The sequence below is a fragment of the Tursiops truncatus genome, chromosome 2 (genome assembly GCF_011762595.2).
Source record: "Tursiops truncatus isolate mTurTru1 chromosome 2, mTurTru1.mat.Y, whole genome shotgun sequence".
NCBI lineage: Eukaryota > Metazoa > Chordata > Mammalia > Artiodactyla > Delphinidae > Tursiops > Tursiops truncatus.
In genome coordinates this window covers 36387879-36402402 of record NC_047035.1, presented here as the reverse complement: position 1 = coordinate 36402402, position 14524 = coordinate 36387879, and the positions used below count along the sequence as shown (strand labels likewise).

At 42.4% G+C, this 14524-nt stretch overlaps 1 long non-coding RNA gene across 1 annotated transcript in view; it reads left to right on the top strand.

Moving 5' to 3' along the window:
• LOC109547845 (uncharacterized) overlaps window positions 1-11447 on the top strand; it is a 37919-nt gene extending 26472 nt beyond the window's left edge. The window contains exons 2-3 of the long non-coding RNA XR_002173785.2: window positions 4579-4663; window positions 11433-11447. This is a non-coding gene — a long non-coding RNA (uncharacterized lncRNA). The remainder of the gene's footprint in view (window positions 1-4578; window positions 4664-11432) is intronic.
• Window positions 11448-14524: the final 3077 nt, after the last annotated feature.

Here is a 14524-nt window from a genome sequence, read left to right as displayed (position 1 = left end):
CTCTCCTAATGCCTGATAAATTCTTCCCTTTGCTCACTCTCTCATTCATTCACTTGTTCATTCAGCAAATAATCATTGAGCACCTAAGATGTGCCAAGCATTGGAGACACAGCACAAGACAGACAATAATCCTCTTGTGGCATTTATGTTCTCATGGGGAAGACAGCCAGTTAATGAGTGAGCAAGAAAATTTAAGGTAGTGGTAAATATTATGGAGAAAGTGATACACTGTCGTGTTATGCAGAGTGAATGGGGCTGGGGAATTACTACTGTAGAGTAAGTAGTCAGGAAAGACATCTCTGAGGAGGTGACATTTGAGGTAAGACTTGAATGAACCAACCTTGGAAAGATTGGGCCCTGGAAAGCTGTTACACAAGTTTTTATTCTGATTTTTAATACTTCTCTGGTATGTTGCAATGAAAGGAAATCCTTAGAAAGTCTTACACTCTGATCACAATGACATTATTATAAATTATTGCTGTTAATACACACCAGCACACCAGATCAAGTACTCAGCATATGCCCTGCCAAAGCTCTGTGCCCTTTTCAAAGCATCACTTTGGTCAGTAGTGGCAGTAGTGGCAAATGAGCTATAGGATCCCTCAGAATAGACTCCTGAAAAGATCTACTTCACCCAGCTAAATTAAGCAGTTTACTAAAGTGTTATGCTTTCAGAGCCCTGGGAAAGGGCTCCCGCCCCTCAAAATATCCTAGAGTTTCCAACTATATCCTGGAGATTGAAAGTCTTTCTAACCAGTTTTTCATTCTGTAGCCAGTTAAAAGGCTTAAAATGCAATACCGTCAGAAGTAGCAAACTGGCCCTGCATACACACTATGGTTCTACAGAAGATACAGACTCTTTCTGGAAGGGGAAGAGGGAGAGCAAGAGAGAACTAGAAAAGGAAAGTTGGGGGAGAGGGAAGAGTTGAAGAAATGGGAACTGGAAAGGTGGAAAGGCTGTGTGTCCTTGAGCAATTTATTTAGTCCCTAGGGACGGGACTGCAGCTTCTCTAGACCTCTCCAGAGCCTGAGGCAGGCGGGCACACTTGGAGTTGGTCAGATGCATTGGCTGTGGCTGGTGTCTGTCTCTTGTGCCCCCATTCTGAAGACTTGTTCCTACATTTCAGAAGGTGGATTTCCCCATGAGAGGGAGCAGTGTGTATCTGGAACCGTATGCCTCAGAGGAAGTGTAAAGTGCCTAATAATTAATGCCCAGGGACAGTAGGAAAGTGACATCTCATTAAGCAAATGATTCTTCATTTCTAAAAGGGAGCCTAGTGGGTAAGACAGGTCTCAATTGGGATGAGACCTCCATTAGTACTATCACCTGTCAACCCCACAGGAATGCTGTGTGAGGTTTAACGGGACAAGAGATGGGGTGGATGGGGTGGGGTGGGAATCCGGAGGGGTCGTTCCAGCACTGAGCAACCTACTCTCATACTCTGGGCCCCAGTTGGAAGGGTGAAAAAAGTGGGGAAAACAGATGGAAAGAAAAGTCCTAAAAATCTATCTGGACTAATTCAATGAATATTTAGAATAATAAAGTAACCTGAATAAATCCTGAAGCCCTCAGGAAGCTCAGTTTCCCAGAACCATAATCAAAGAAGGTAAACCAGGAGCCAAGAAGAAGTTAAACTTGCATTACAACCTGTAGAGATGCAAAACTCTAAAAGAACACTAAAAGGAATCTGATTTGTAACCCAGGAATACTATTTAAATTCCTTTTTCTCTCCTTAATCTGCACCGGACAGAGACTTTTACTCACGGGACCCCTCAAACTGTCCCCCGTACCCAGGCCACATGCTCATTCCCCCTCTTCATTGCCCCCTTCCCTTTCCTCCCTCCTCTCCAATCCCATTTCTCTTTATCTTCCAACTCAGCATAACAAAAGCCTGTAAACTGATTTGGAAAAGACAGGATTGACCTTAGAACAGTGCTGTTCAGGGAAAATAAATGAACCACATATGTAATTAAAAATTTTCTAGTAGCCATGTTTTAAAAAGTAAAAAAGAAACAGGTGAAATTAACTTTAATAATATATTATGTTTAACTCAATATGTCCAAAATACTATTATTTCAACATGAAAACAATATAAAAATTATTCAGGAGAGATCTTTTATTTTCATACTATGTTCTTGAAATCTAGTGTGTATTTTTCACTTACAGCACGTTTTAAAATGGACTGACCACATTTCAAGAACTTAATAGCCCCACGTGGCTAGTGACCTTATTGGACAGTGCAGCCTTTTAGGGTAGGTGAGTGGGCAGGGGGAGAGGAAAAATTGGGTCCCAAATCTAGCAACATAGCCTGGTTCATGAAGATGTTTTCACAAGTTGGTGCAATAGCAAAATTACAAGAAGAGAGACAATGTGCTGAGTTTCACTTAGAGGCAAACGCATTCAATTTTAAAGAGATTGTATCCCTGCCAAAGTAAGATGCCCCTCACAGAAATAATTATTTATGAAATGTTAGTAATAATTGATTGTAGTTTTATTCTTCTTAACGTCATCCTGTAGTGAAATAAAAAGATGGTAACTAGTGCTCCCGGACCATGAAGTCCAAATGTGAGGAAACCACTGTTTTATAGCACCCATAGTCTTTTATATATATTAGCCCATTCAACCATCCTGACAACTGCATGGTATATATATTTTTTGGTTGTTTTGAAACAATCACTTTCAGAAAAGTTGCAAGTACAGTGTACAGAACTTTTTTCCTTGAACCACTGAGAGTAAATTGTTGATTTGTTGCCCTATCACCCCCCAAGTTTTAGTGTGTATTTCCTATGACATAACCTACAAAACCATAATACAGTTATGAAAATTAGGAAGTTAACACTGATATATTACTATACAATAACTTAGGTCCCATTCAAGTTTTAATAGTTGTCTCAGTTATGGCTTTAGTTTCCTTCAGTCTAGATTCCTTAGTCTCTTTGACTTACATGATTGTGATGCTTTTGAAAATTACAGGCCAGTTATTTTGTAATTAAGAAGTATTTAGGGCTTCCCTGGTGGCGCAGTGGTTGAGAGTCCACCTGCCGATGCAGGGGATGCGGGTTCGTGCCCCGGTCCGGGAAGATCCCACATGCCGCAGAGCGGCTGGGCCCGTGAGCCATGGCCGCTGAGCCTGCGCGTCCGGAGCCTGTGCTCCCCAACGGGAGAGGCCACAACAGTGAGAGGCCCGTGTACCGCAAAAAAAAAAAAGAAAAAAAATAAGTATTTAGTGGGGAGTTAATTTAAAATATACAAATATGGGCGATCCCTGGCAGTCCAGTGGTTAGAACTCAGCACTTTCACTGCCGTGGGCCTGGGTTCAATCCCTGGTCGGGGAATTAAGATCCTGCAAACTGCGCAGTGCGGGGAAAAAACAAACAAAACAAAACAGAACATCAATAAATTGCTATTAATTACTTTCACCCTCCTGCCCCCCACAGTACTATACAAATATCCCATTACTCATCAAATGTTTAATTTATTCAGTATGTCTTTTGATGCTTGGATTGCCCCCAATTTAGTCAATAGGAGTCCTTCAAGCTGCCTGTCATGTCCTTTTGACATATCCCCATCATTCTTTAAGCAGTTTTTTACTTTCCAGCACAATGTATTCTTTCAGGTTTACCTTGTACTTCTCCTGCCTTGTGCTGGGGCGTTTCCGCACAGATATCTTCCTACCTGCCTTGGGCTCCAACACCCCACACCAGACTTCCTCTGCTTATCTTCCAACCTTATAGTAAAGTTTTAATTTCCAAGAATTTTCTTATTTTCTGAACTTTCTTCCTTCTTCCCCTTTCTCCCTTTCTTCTTCTTTTTTAAATAGAATACTGTTCTTGTTTCATGAGCATTTTTTCTCTGATCTCTCTGATGACATTCATTCTAGGACATTTAGTTCTCTTCTGTTTCCTTCAGTGTTTCCGTTTCTTCTGAGTTCTTTTGTACCGTTAGTTGGTTTGGGCCCCTGTCTTTCCTGTCAGAGGCTTTTCTCACATATCTGATGTTCTTAGCTTTTGTTCCTGTATAAGAATGAGGCACTAAGAAGCCGACTGGAATTTGGGGGGGAAGATAGAGATGCCAGATGAAATACAGGATGCCCAGTTCAACTTGAATTTCAGATAAGCAAGAAATAACATTTTAACATAAGTATGTTCCATATATTGCATGGGACATATTTATACTAAGAAATTATCTGTTGTTTATCTGAAATTCAGTTTACCTGGGCATGCTGTATTTTTATATGCTAAATTTGGCCAATCTAGGTGGGCTCTGAGTCAATAACTGGGATCCCAATTTTTCTTGGGCCTGTCAGTTTTCTCAGAAAAATCCCACAGTTTGACCTTTGGGCTATAAGCCCAGTAACTAATGTGCCACAGACCAAGTGTGGGAAGGGAGCGGTGTTCAGACTGTCTTCAGTGTCACTATCCACCCCTCTTCAAACTGTGTCTAGTGTCCCTCTCCCAAATAAAATCCTGGAGGAGTGTGGGAGGGGCAGCTGCCTGGAAGGGAGGGTTCAGGGAGGGGAACTAGAAGTGATCTGAATGGGTTTTATACAAACTTTCAACCAATCCTCCTGTTTTTAGGCCTGTCCAGCACTCCGACCTTTGGAGGTATCCATTGCCCCAGTGTCTGAGTCTTTCTGGAATTCTGAGACTGATTGTTTCTCCTGTAAGTTGAGTTTTCTGCTTTCTTTGACTATTGTTTCTCTCATCTGCTGTGTCTTTATCTAGTGTATTTTAGTCTTTGTGGGTTTATGTCACTGGAAAATTCCTTTGCTGAATTGGTTTTGTGAGAATAAAGATAAATGTGAGTGTTTAATCTGCCATGTTTAACTGGACAACAACGATTTTTCTATTTATTTTATTAGTCAGTATACCTGTAATGTGTTACATACTCAAATGTCCTGGGAAAAAGGTGTTTGGGTAAACCCAGGATTTTCTCTTCTTCTCCCTTTTATCCCCTGCCCTCAATGAAACACCCAAAGGTGACACTGATACAGGTTATTTGGCCTTCTAGACCTGTTGCTTTGGCACTGTTGGCTCCCCAAGGAGAGCTGGACTAGAGTGCCTATAAATCTGCAATCTTAACCAACTGTGAGTTTTAAACCTAACCATTCCCTACAATCTGTGGCTTAGAGCAATGAATTTAGATACGGTAGGGTTTACTGTTATTTATTGCTTTACAGTAAGTGCTGTTTGCTCGTGGTAATTGGTTTACAAAAGCTCTTCAGTCTCTAATAAATAAACATCCAGGGTCATTTGTTAAGTTGGAAGGTGAGGGGGGTTCCCAAGGCTCAGTGAGGACTGAGAACCTTGGTCTTTGCCTAGTTCCTTGGACCACCCTCTGAAATGAGCCCAGGAGATTGCAAAATTAGTCTGATCACTTTCAAAAATTTATTTTCTACCAACTCATATTATCATAATTAAACTAGTTGCTACACATGGCAAATATTGTAGGCAGTAAAATTCAGGGTGACAATCACCATAGTCAAGGAATGGAAGGGAATAGCAGGAATGCGGCAGGGGTACCATGAGCTCTCACTAGACTTGGCCCCATTTTACAGATGATGAAATAGGCTCAGAGAGCCTTATAACAAGTAACTGGTGCCACTGGTATTAAAATCAAGTCTGTCTGACGCTGACTCTTAGAGAGGGATTTAGACCCTCTGAATTTAAGAATATAAAAGGTCTGTACTCATTCTGGGAAAGCAAAGGGTAAAACTGAAGAACTTTCTGTAGAAGGAAATTTCCTGTTCTATTTGGCAAACAGAGTTTTCCACAATGGATTATTTCTCTAGCAGATATTGCAGGGCAGTGGGATTTGGTGGACAGTTGTCGGGAAGTCTTCTGTTTTGGTGGTAATATCAGCCAGACAAAATCAGGAAGAATGTATGGCAAGAACTGGGAATCTCTCTTGGTTCAGTCCACAGTTAAACAGCACTGATTTATTTTATAGTGGATAAGCTCATCTTCAGGAAAACCAAGAGACCTCTTGCCCTGACACAAAAACAACTCCAAGCTTGATGGGACCCAGACCTGGACCTGCCTGTCACCTCTAGGTAGGGAGGTGTTAGAGAGACAGCTGAGTTCCTGTGAAGAGTTTCATGTGAGAAGGAGAAAGATGCATATGTCAGTTACGCTCATGTAGTCCGGAAGAGTCTGGCAATGTTAGATTTCTATGTTCATTTTAATTGTTTTGATATCTTAACCTAGTAATAAATTGTCAGTTAATCATTTTACACAATAATAAAAGGTACATAAAACATTAGTGCTGCTTCCTGCTCAGGGCCCCCTCCCCAGCATGGAGTGTTATTGAGATACATTTCATTCAGATAAGTTGGCAATTTTATCAGAGTTAGAGGACACTGGCAATTATCCCTCATGCTGCTGCAGACAATGTAAAAAGCCTCCAAGTTCTAATTCCCTTTGGCCCCAAGGACATATCTTACAGAAGGAGCAGCTTTGGTGGCCCTGGAGAGTTTGGTCACCAAGTTTCATTATTTTGATTGAAGGGAAAGCCCATATTCCTGCTTTAGAACTTAGAGCCTAGGGGTCAGTAGATAGGGAGGTAAGTGATTAATAAATGTGATAAAATCGGCATTCCGTGTTAAATCTAAGCTACATGGGTATTTAACTCAGGTTTGTATAAGAACATTCTTGAATTCTTTCCAACTACCACGGAGATCAGAGTGTCCATGGAAAGCTGCCATACACAGACACTGGAAAGACAGAATCATTCCCAATTTCTGCCGTGTGACTCCAGTATGACCTTGCTGATGTGTCTGAGTTTTAGTCCCTTGATTTAAGTGAAACCTCTTTACAAGGTTACCAGGTAGAACAGTACGTGTCAACCTTGACCTGGCGAAAAGCAAGAGCCCTTCTGAGGTTGTTGCAAATTCCTGAGAGATTTCAATCTCTCCTAGTGAGCCCCTCCCACCAAGTGCATGACATCAGGAGAAGCAGCTGTGAAGTTAAACAATGATGGGGTAATGCAACTCCAAAAAGGTTAGAAATCCTTAATAGCATAAGGTCCTAAAGCTACAGAGTAAAGAAATGACTTGACTTTATGGTGACTAACATAACAATCTCAGCACTTGGTTTGGGCGCTGTTGCCGAAGGAGGAAGGAGGGGGAAGGAAAGACGGAGCCGGGGGCGGAGGGAGAGCTGCCTCAGTTGTGACAGTTCTGCTAGACCATAAATTAAGTTAATTATTAGTACCAGCTGTTACTTATTATTTAATTCAGTAATGCTGCTCTGTAATTCTATAACTCTTAAGTTGGCAAACCACTTTGCAATGGAGCTGTATGAAAGGTCCTATATAAAATTATGTTTACTGTTTTTGTTATTATAGTTTAGGAGTTACTTGACCAAGCTGGTGTGGTCATGAATTAAGAAGATGAGCTGCTAAGGAAAAAGCTGAGAGAAAGCTGAGGTTTGTTTTAAGCCAGTTTGTCTATAATTCCAGCCACCAGGAACAGAAGGCCTGTGGATAAAAGTTAAATAGGATGAAATCTGCGATGAAGCCAAAGGTGTGGGTTCTAGTTCCGATTTCGTCGTCCGTTTGACCTTTTAGAATGGAGATGAAATGAAAATGTTTGTCTTGTATCTACCTGCCCAGGATGTAATAGAGAAAAACTAGCCTCTGGGAGAGAAATAACGCGTTCTCTTAAGAAATGCATTAAGTAAGTGTCAGGTGATGTAACCCTTGAAGGTCTTCTAGCCACAACAATTTCACTTGAAAGCTATTAATTTCGGAAACAGAGGACAGAACACCCTGGAGTTTCAAATTAATACTCCCTCAGTACACCTGTGTTAGATAACGTTCAGGACTATAGGCAAAATAAGTCCACAGGACGATTAGGAAAACGTCTGCCTGTCTACGTAGTGAGTATACCTTATAGCATCAAAATTTTTCTTTGACTATTTAATGTAAAGAATTATGAAAAAATATAGTAATACTTAAAACTTTACAAGGAAAATTTTAAACAAATAAAAATAATATGTAGGAACACTAGAAAGCGGAATCATGTGAGCAAAGTTCTCACATTCAATAACTACCTAGTGAGCACCGACCTCCTTACATGCCAGGCACTATAGTCTTTTAAGGCAAGGCTCAGCAGCCTATGGCAAGGGGTCCAAGAATGGCTTTGGAAATAATTTATAGTGGTTCAGTATTTAAGCTGTGGAGAGGCAAATAGGGGTGCTAGCCTGAGTTCATCCCAGCCTTTCCCAGCCTTCCTGCAACCTCATCCCCACCTCCACTCCCACTGAACTTCTGGAAGCTGAGAGATCATCCTTCTGGGGTCCCCCAAGGCTCATTCCAATAGGTTGGTCAAGTCTTCTGCCTTTCCTTGCAGCTATGCCCACTTCCCCGTTTGGTTCACTGGATGTCAGTGAAGGAAACCCTTGGTAGCTACTTCTAAAGGTCCTGATCCCCACTTTGGAGAGTGTTTCTAAGAGAATAGGATAGCCAGTGTCCCAAGTTTCCCATCTAGAGGCTCCATTTGCATCTGGAAAATTGGAAGTCATCTAGCTTGCTGGCCTGCTTGCCTGTACCACAAGGCGTGGATAATAATGGGAGGGTCTGGCAAAGTAGGACGGCTCGGTCCTCAGCTGTTACCCACTGAGTCCACACCATTGCTCAGGCATTGTAGAAGGAGGTAGCACAGCCCTAGCCCTTGATGGACTTGTAAACTCAAGTTACATTTTTACATTTAAAAGAGGAACTTAAAAATACGCAGGTTAATTCTACTTCCTAAATATTTATTGCCATTCATTCAGACCATTGAACACTAACTTTTTGAAACTCCAGTTCTCCTTGCACTCACTAATGAAACGTTCCCAATAATAGGCCTTTTCTCTTTCTTAAGTGTTCTTCCATGGCTTTTCCCTTTAAACTAAACTAAGGAAATATTATCGTAACTGAAATCTTTCCCTATTCAGGTAGAAATGAGCATTTAACTTAAAACTAATTGCAGGCCAAGCTTTAAAGGGCCATTTATTAGTAATGGTACCAGAGGAGCAAGGTGACTAGATGGCTGAAATTGGGCAGAACAAGCCTAATTATTTGCTTCTTATTCCATCTGACAATATTTGTCCTTCAAAAGCACATTTAATTATCAAATGGGGTAACTTGGTAGAATTTCAACATAGTCCCTGGCACGTGGGAAGCTCTCAATAACTTTTCTCTGCCCTGTTTCCCTCTTCCTTGTGCCTTCTTTGCTTTCTGCAGGCACCCATGTCTTCCAACTCATTATGAAAAAAATGGCTTGAACTCCTTCAACTGTTCTCAAATGAAACCCGTCTCTTTGGTATGCCTTTCCTGGTCTGACTCCCCTGATAACCTTGATGCCACCCCCTCCAGGCTCCTCTGCAGCCCTGCTCTTCCAGTAACCCCTTCTCTACGGTGTATCTTCATTACCGTCATCAACTAATGCATTCCTTTTTTAAAAAATTAATTTATTTTATTTATTTATTTTGGCTGCGTTGGGTCTTCATTGCTGTGTGCGGGCTGTCTCTAGTTGCGGCGAGTGGGGGGCTACTCTCCGTTGTGGTGCGCAGGCTTCTCATTGCGGTGGCTTCTCTTCTTGCCGGGCACGGGCTGTAGGCGCGCGGGCTTCAGTAGTTGCGGCTCGTGGGCTCTAGAGCACAGGCTCAGTAGTTGTGGTGCACAGGCTTAGTTGCTCCGCGGCATGTGGGATCTTCCCGGACCAGTGTTTGAACCTGTGTCGCCTGCACTGGCAGGCGGATTCTTAAGCACTGTGCTGCCAGGGAAGCCCTGCATTCCTTCTTAAAGTCCAAAAAACTTTCAATGCTTTTGCTCCTTAAGTTACCGGTTATCTTCTCCTACACAGCCAACCTTGAAAGAGTAGTCTACCCTCCCTCCTTCCAATTCCTTATCTAAAATCTGCCCCTTGCCTCTTGCAAGCTGGCTTCTGCAGCAACTAAGACTGCTTTCCCGGAGATCAGTAATGACTTCTTCTCATTCCTCTTCCACCTGTTCATGGCATGTGATGTGCTTAGCTACTCTCCTGATTAAATTCTTTTGATTGCCTTTATCTTTATCTGCCACTCTATCGTTTCCCGTGTCAGTACCTTAAATGCTGCTGTCCTCAAGTACCCATTCTTAGTTGCTCCTACTTTGCTCGATTAGTGCTTCTCAATCTGGATGCACATAAGAATTACCTGGGAGCTCTTTTATCGTGCAAACCCAGATTAAATCCAATCAAGTCTGATTAAATCCATACCAATTAAATCTGATTCCTGATACCACCAAGAAATTGGATTTGATTGATTGGGGGTTGAATCCTGGCATCTGTCTTATTTTTTTTAAACAGATGCTTTTTTAAAAAAAAATTATTTATTTATTTTTGGCTGTGTTGGTTCTTTGTTGCTGCACACGGGCTTTCTCTAGTTGTGGCGAGCGGGGGCTACTCTGTTGCAGTGCGCGGGCTTCTCATTGTGGTGGCTTTTCTTTGTTGTGGAGCATGGGCTCTAGGCACACAGGCTTCAGTAGTTATGGCACGTGGGCTCAGTAGTTGTGGCTTGCAGGCTCTAGAGCACAGGCTCAGTAGTTGTGGCACACGGGCTTAGTTGCTCTGCAGCATGTGGGATCTTCCCGGACCAGGGCTCAAACCCGTGTCCCCTGCACTGGCAGGCGGATTCTTAACCACTGTGCCACCAGGGAAGTCCTGGCATCTATTTTTAACATGCTCCTTAGGTGATTCTCAAGTACAGCCAGGACTGAGAACCACAGCTCTAGAATAATCAATTTTTATCTTTAGGTCTTACATTCTCCCGATACATAGACCCAGATTTCCAGCTCTTTGCTGAGCATCTCAGACTGGATGCTCCACAGCACTTCACTTTCTGGGTGATCCAAATGAAACTCATGTTCCCCATTCGAAGAAGCTCTGTCTCTATGTTTATAGGGCTACCATTCTCACATTATCCCAAGCTGGAGACCTAGAAGTCACCCTTAAAATTTTCTTTGGCTTTGCTGCTCAATTCACTTATTTGCCATGCCTTGTAGATTTTAATACTGACCCATTTCAAATCCATTCTCCCTACCACCATCCTATGCCCCATTTTAGGAGCTTGTTGCAGTAACTTCTTACTTGGCATCTTCACCTTCAGTCTCTTTCCTCTTCATTCCATCCTCCACATGCTTGTAGAAAGGTCTTCCTGGAACACAGACCTGATTGTATCCACTCAGTAACCACCACTGGGGGGGAAAAAAACCACCATTGGATTACGCTTACCCAAGAATAAAGCCCAGATTCTTTAGTGAGGTGCTCACAATCTGACCCCCGTTCTCTAAAACCACTCTCTTCTAGCCTAGATTCCCACCCCATGAGGTTCCCCATAGTGCAGTCATGGTTCCTGAATCATGACATATATTCCTTCTTGCCTTTGCTTATACTATTCTCTCTGTCTAGGACTGAATTCAGCTCAGATGCTTCAAACAAAGGGACGACTTACAGAGATACAGTCAAGGTAAAGGGAAGCTACAAGAGTGGCTGAGACATCCATAGAGTAACAGAGTGGGATGCTCTTATTTTCTGTAGGCTCAAAGGCCAAGGGGGTGAAATACCATTACCACATCTCAGTGAGAGCTGAAGCCTTGGAGAGAGGGCCATCACTAGGAACTGTAGGCAGGGAGGGTTAGAGCCACTGCCAAACCACATGCCGTAGCAGAGAGGGGACAGTGAATAAACACCCCAAACTCTCCTCCTCCCGCTAATCTCTGGCAGGTGTCTTTAATTGGCCAAACTCAACTAGGAGCCAGCCAACCACCAAGAATGGTCAGATGATGCAGTCTATTGATTAAAAAGTGGGGCAGAGAGAGGCAGAGAATAAATGGTGGTATGAGGGAGGGGGAAATTAAATGGAGGTTAACCAGGTAATCCCCATTTATATATAGTAAAATCCCTTGTGTCTTTTAGCACACAGTTCAAATGTCACCTATTATGTGAAGTTTTCCCTTATTTTCCTACCCCAAGAACCAGTTATTTCATTCCTCTGGTCTCCTGTAGCTGTTGTTACGTCTCCGTTATTGCAGCTATCAATCTGACTTATGATACGATTATTTATGTATCTGCATCCATCTCTTGCATCATATTTTGTGCTGCTGGAGGAAAGGGATAGTACTTCATTTGGTACAGTGTATTGCAGATAACAGGCACTCGATAACTGTTGGTTAAATTTAATTGCACTTTCATGTTATCTCCTCCTCAGCCTCTGTCAGGGAGATTCATATGCACTTGTAAACCGCAGTCCTCACATTTTTTCCCACTTTACATAAGAGTTACTTTTTTGGGTCCTACTTCTGCTTCTTGCTTCATTTTCTCCTTCTTCTCTTTATTTCTTAGGTTAGGTACTTTAGACTGCAGCTCATCAACAAATTGTTGGGAATACTAACGTCACCGATCCCGGCAAGGGTCTAAAAATCTCTAGCTTTATTTTATGTCTAAGTGGTACATATAGAACTTTTTTCTTTAATTTACACATGTACCAAGCTTTAAAATGAAGTCCCAGAACCCAATTTTTTGTTCTTCATTGGACTTGAAACACTTCTGAATAGGAGTTATGCTTGGCTTGACATGTTTTGCATCTAGAAAAAGCTGTGCGCTGCTCTGTTCTTTATAAATACCAATAGTGAGTGCAGCGGACAAATTTTTACTGGGCAAACACTACTCTACATTGGTGGTTTTGATACATATTGAGATTTTTATATGAAAAGGAGTATTTTTAGACCCAATGAAAATATTATTTTCATTATGGTGTTGATAAGATGGAAATAATGGCAAAAATTATAATTCCCATAGCAGTTCAGAGTTTTCATCTAAAATATTGAATTTTCCATCTTACGAAGCTCAACTTTGGTCTTTTTAAATATCTTCCTTCTCTGGGACTTCCCTGGTGGTGCAGTGGTTAAGAATCCACCTGCCAATGTAGGGGACACAGGTTTGAGCCCTGGTCCGGGAAGATGCCACATGCCGTGGAGCAACTAAACCCATGTGCCACAACTGCTGAGCCCACAATCTAGAGCCCGCGAGCCACAACTGCTGAGCCTGCATGCCACAACTACTTAAGCCTGCGTGCCTAGAGTCTGTACTCTGCAACAAGAGAAGCCACCGCAATGAGAAGCCTGCGCACCGCAACAAAGAGTAGCCCCCGGTCCTGCAACTAGAGAAAGCCCGTGTGCAGCAACGAAGACCCAACACAGCCAAAAATCAAATAAATAAATAAATAAAATTTAAAAAAAGAATAGAACTTCATTAAAAAAAAAAGTCTTCCTTCTCTCTCTTTAACAAGCTCATTCCTTCCTCTACCTTCTTAAACATATAGAGCACAGTTATAAGAGCTGTCGATAATAGCAGCTTTAATGTCTTTGCCTACTAATTTTATCACCTGTGCCATATCTGGCTCTGTTTCTATTGAAGGATTTATTTGTTTTCCTCATTCTGGGGTTTCCTGCTTCAATCTGAATGCCTGGTTAAAGAAAAAGTACCGATAAAAAATTGAATCACAGGCATTGTGAATTTCACATTGTTTGAGGCTGGACTTTTTTGGGGGGAGGGGGTTTATTCTTTTAAATATTTTTGAATTATGTTCTGGGACACCGTGAAGTTACTTGGAAACAGTTTGATCTTTTCGAGGCTTGCATTTAAACTCTGGTGGGCAGAAGCAGAGCCGCCTTTCATATAGGGCTCACTTGGCCTGCTAATGAGGCAATGCCTTTCTGAGTACTCAACATGACACCCAGTGTGTTAGAAGGTTTTTCCATTCAGGCTGTTGGGAATGTGGATTATTTCCAGCCCTGTGTGAATGCCAGTAATTGCTCCTTTCAGGTGTTTCTCTTCCTGTCCCCAGGTAGTTTCCTCACACATGTGTGCTGATCAGTATTCAGCTCAAGACTCAAGAGGAAGGCCCTGCGGAACTCTAGAACTCTCTGTCTCTCTCTGTGCAGCTTTCCTACCCTACAAATTCTAGCTACCTTAGCCAATCTGAATTCTTAACTTCAGGGAAGCTGCCAGGCTTGGTGGGGTTCCCTTGCCTGTACTGTAGCCTGGAATCTCTCTAGGCAGTAAGCTGGGGCAATTATAGTTTCACGTCATGTGCTTTTCTTCTTTCAGAGATGACTGTTTTGTGCTGCATGTTGTCTAATATCTGAAAACAGTTTTTTATATATATTTAGTCTGGTTTCCATTTGTTTAAGATAGAGGGTAAATCAGGTCCCTATTACTCCAACATGGCCACAAGTGAAAATCAGTTTTTATTTTTAAATGGAAGATGGGGGAGTATATTGAACCAATTTGTATCAGAAAAATAAGCTAGAGTTTGGCCATGGCCCAGCCATTTCTCCTTTTTTTTTTTGCGGTGTGCGGGCCTCTCACTGCTGTGGCCTCTCCTGTTGCGGAGTACAGGCTCCGGACGCGCAGGCTCAGCGGCCATGGCTCACGGGCCCAGCCGCTCCGTGACATGTGGGATCTTCCCGGGACCGGGGCACAAACCCGTGTCCCCTGCA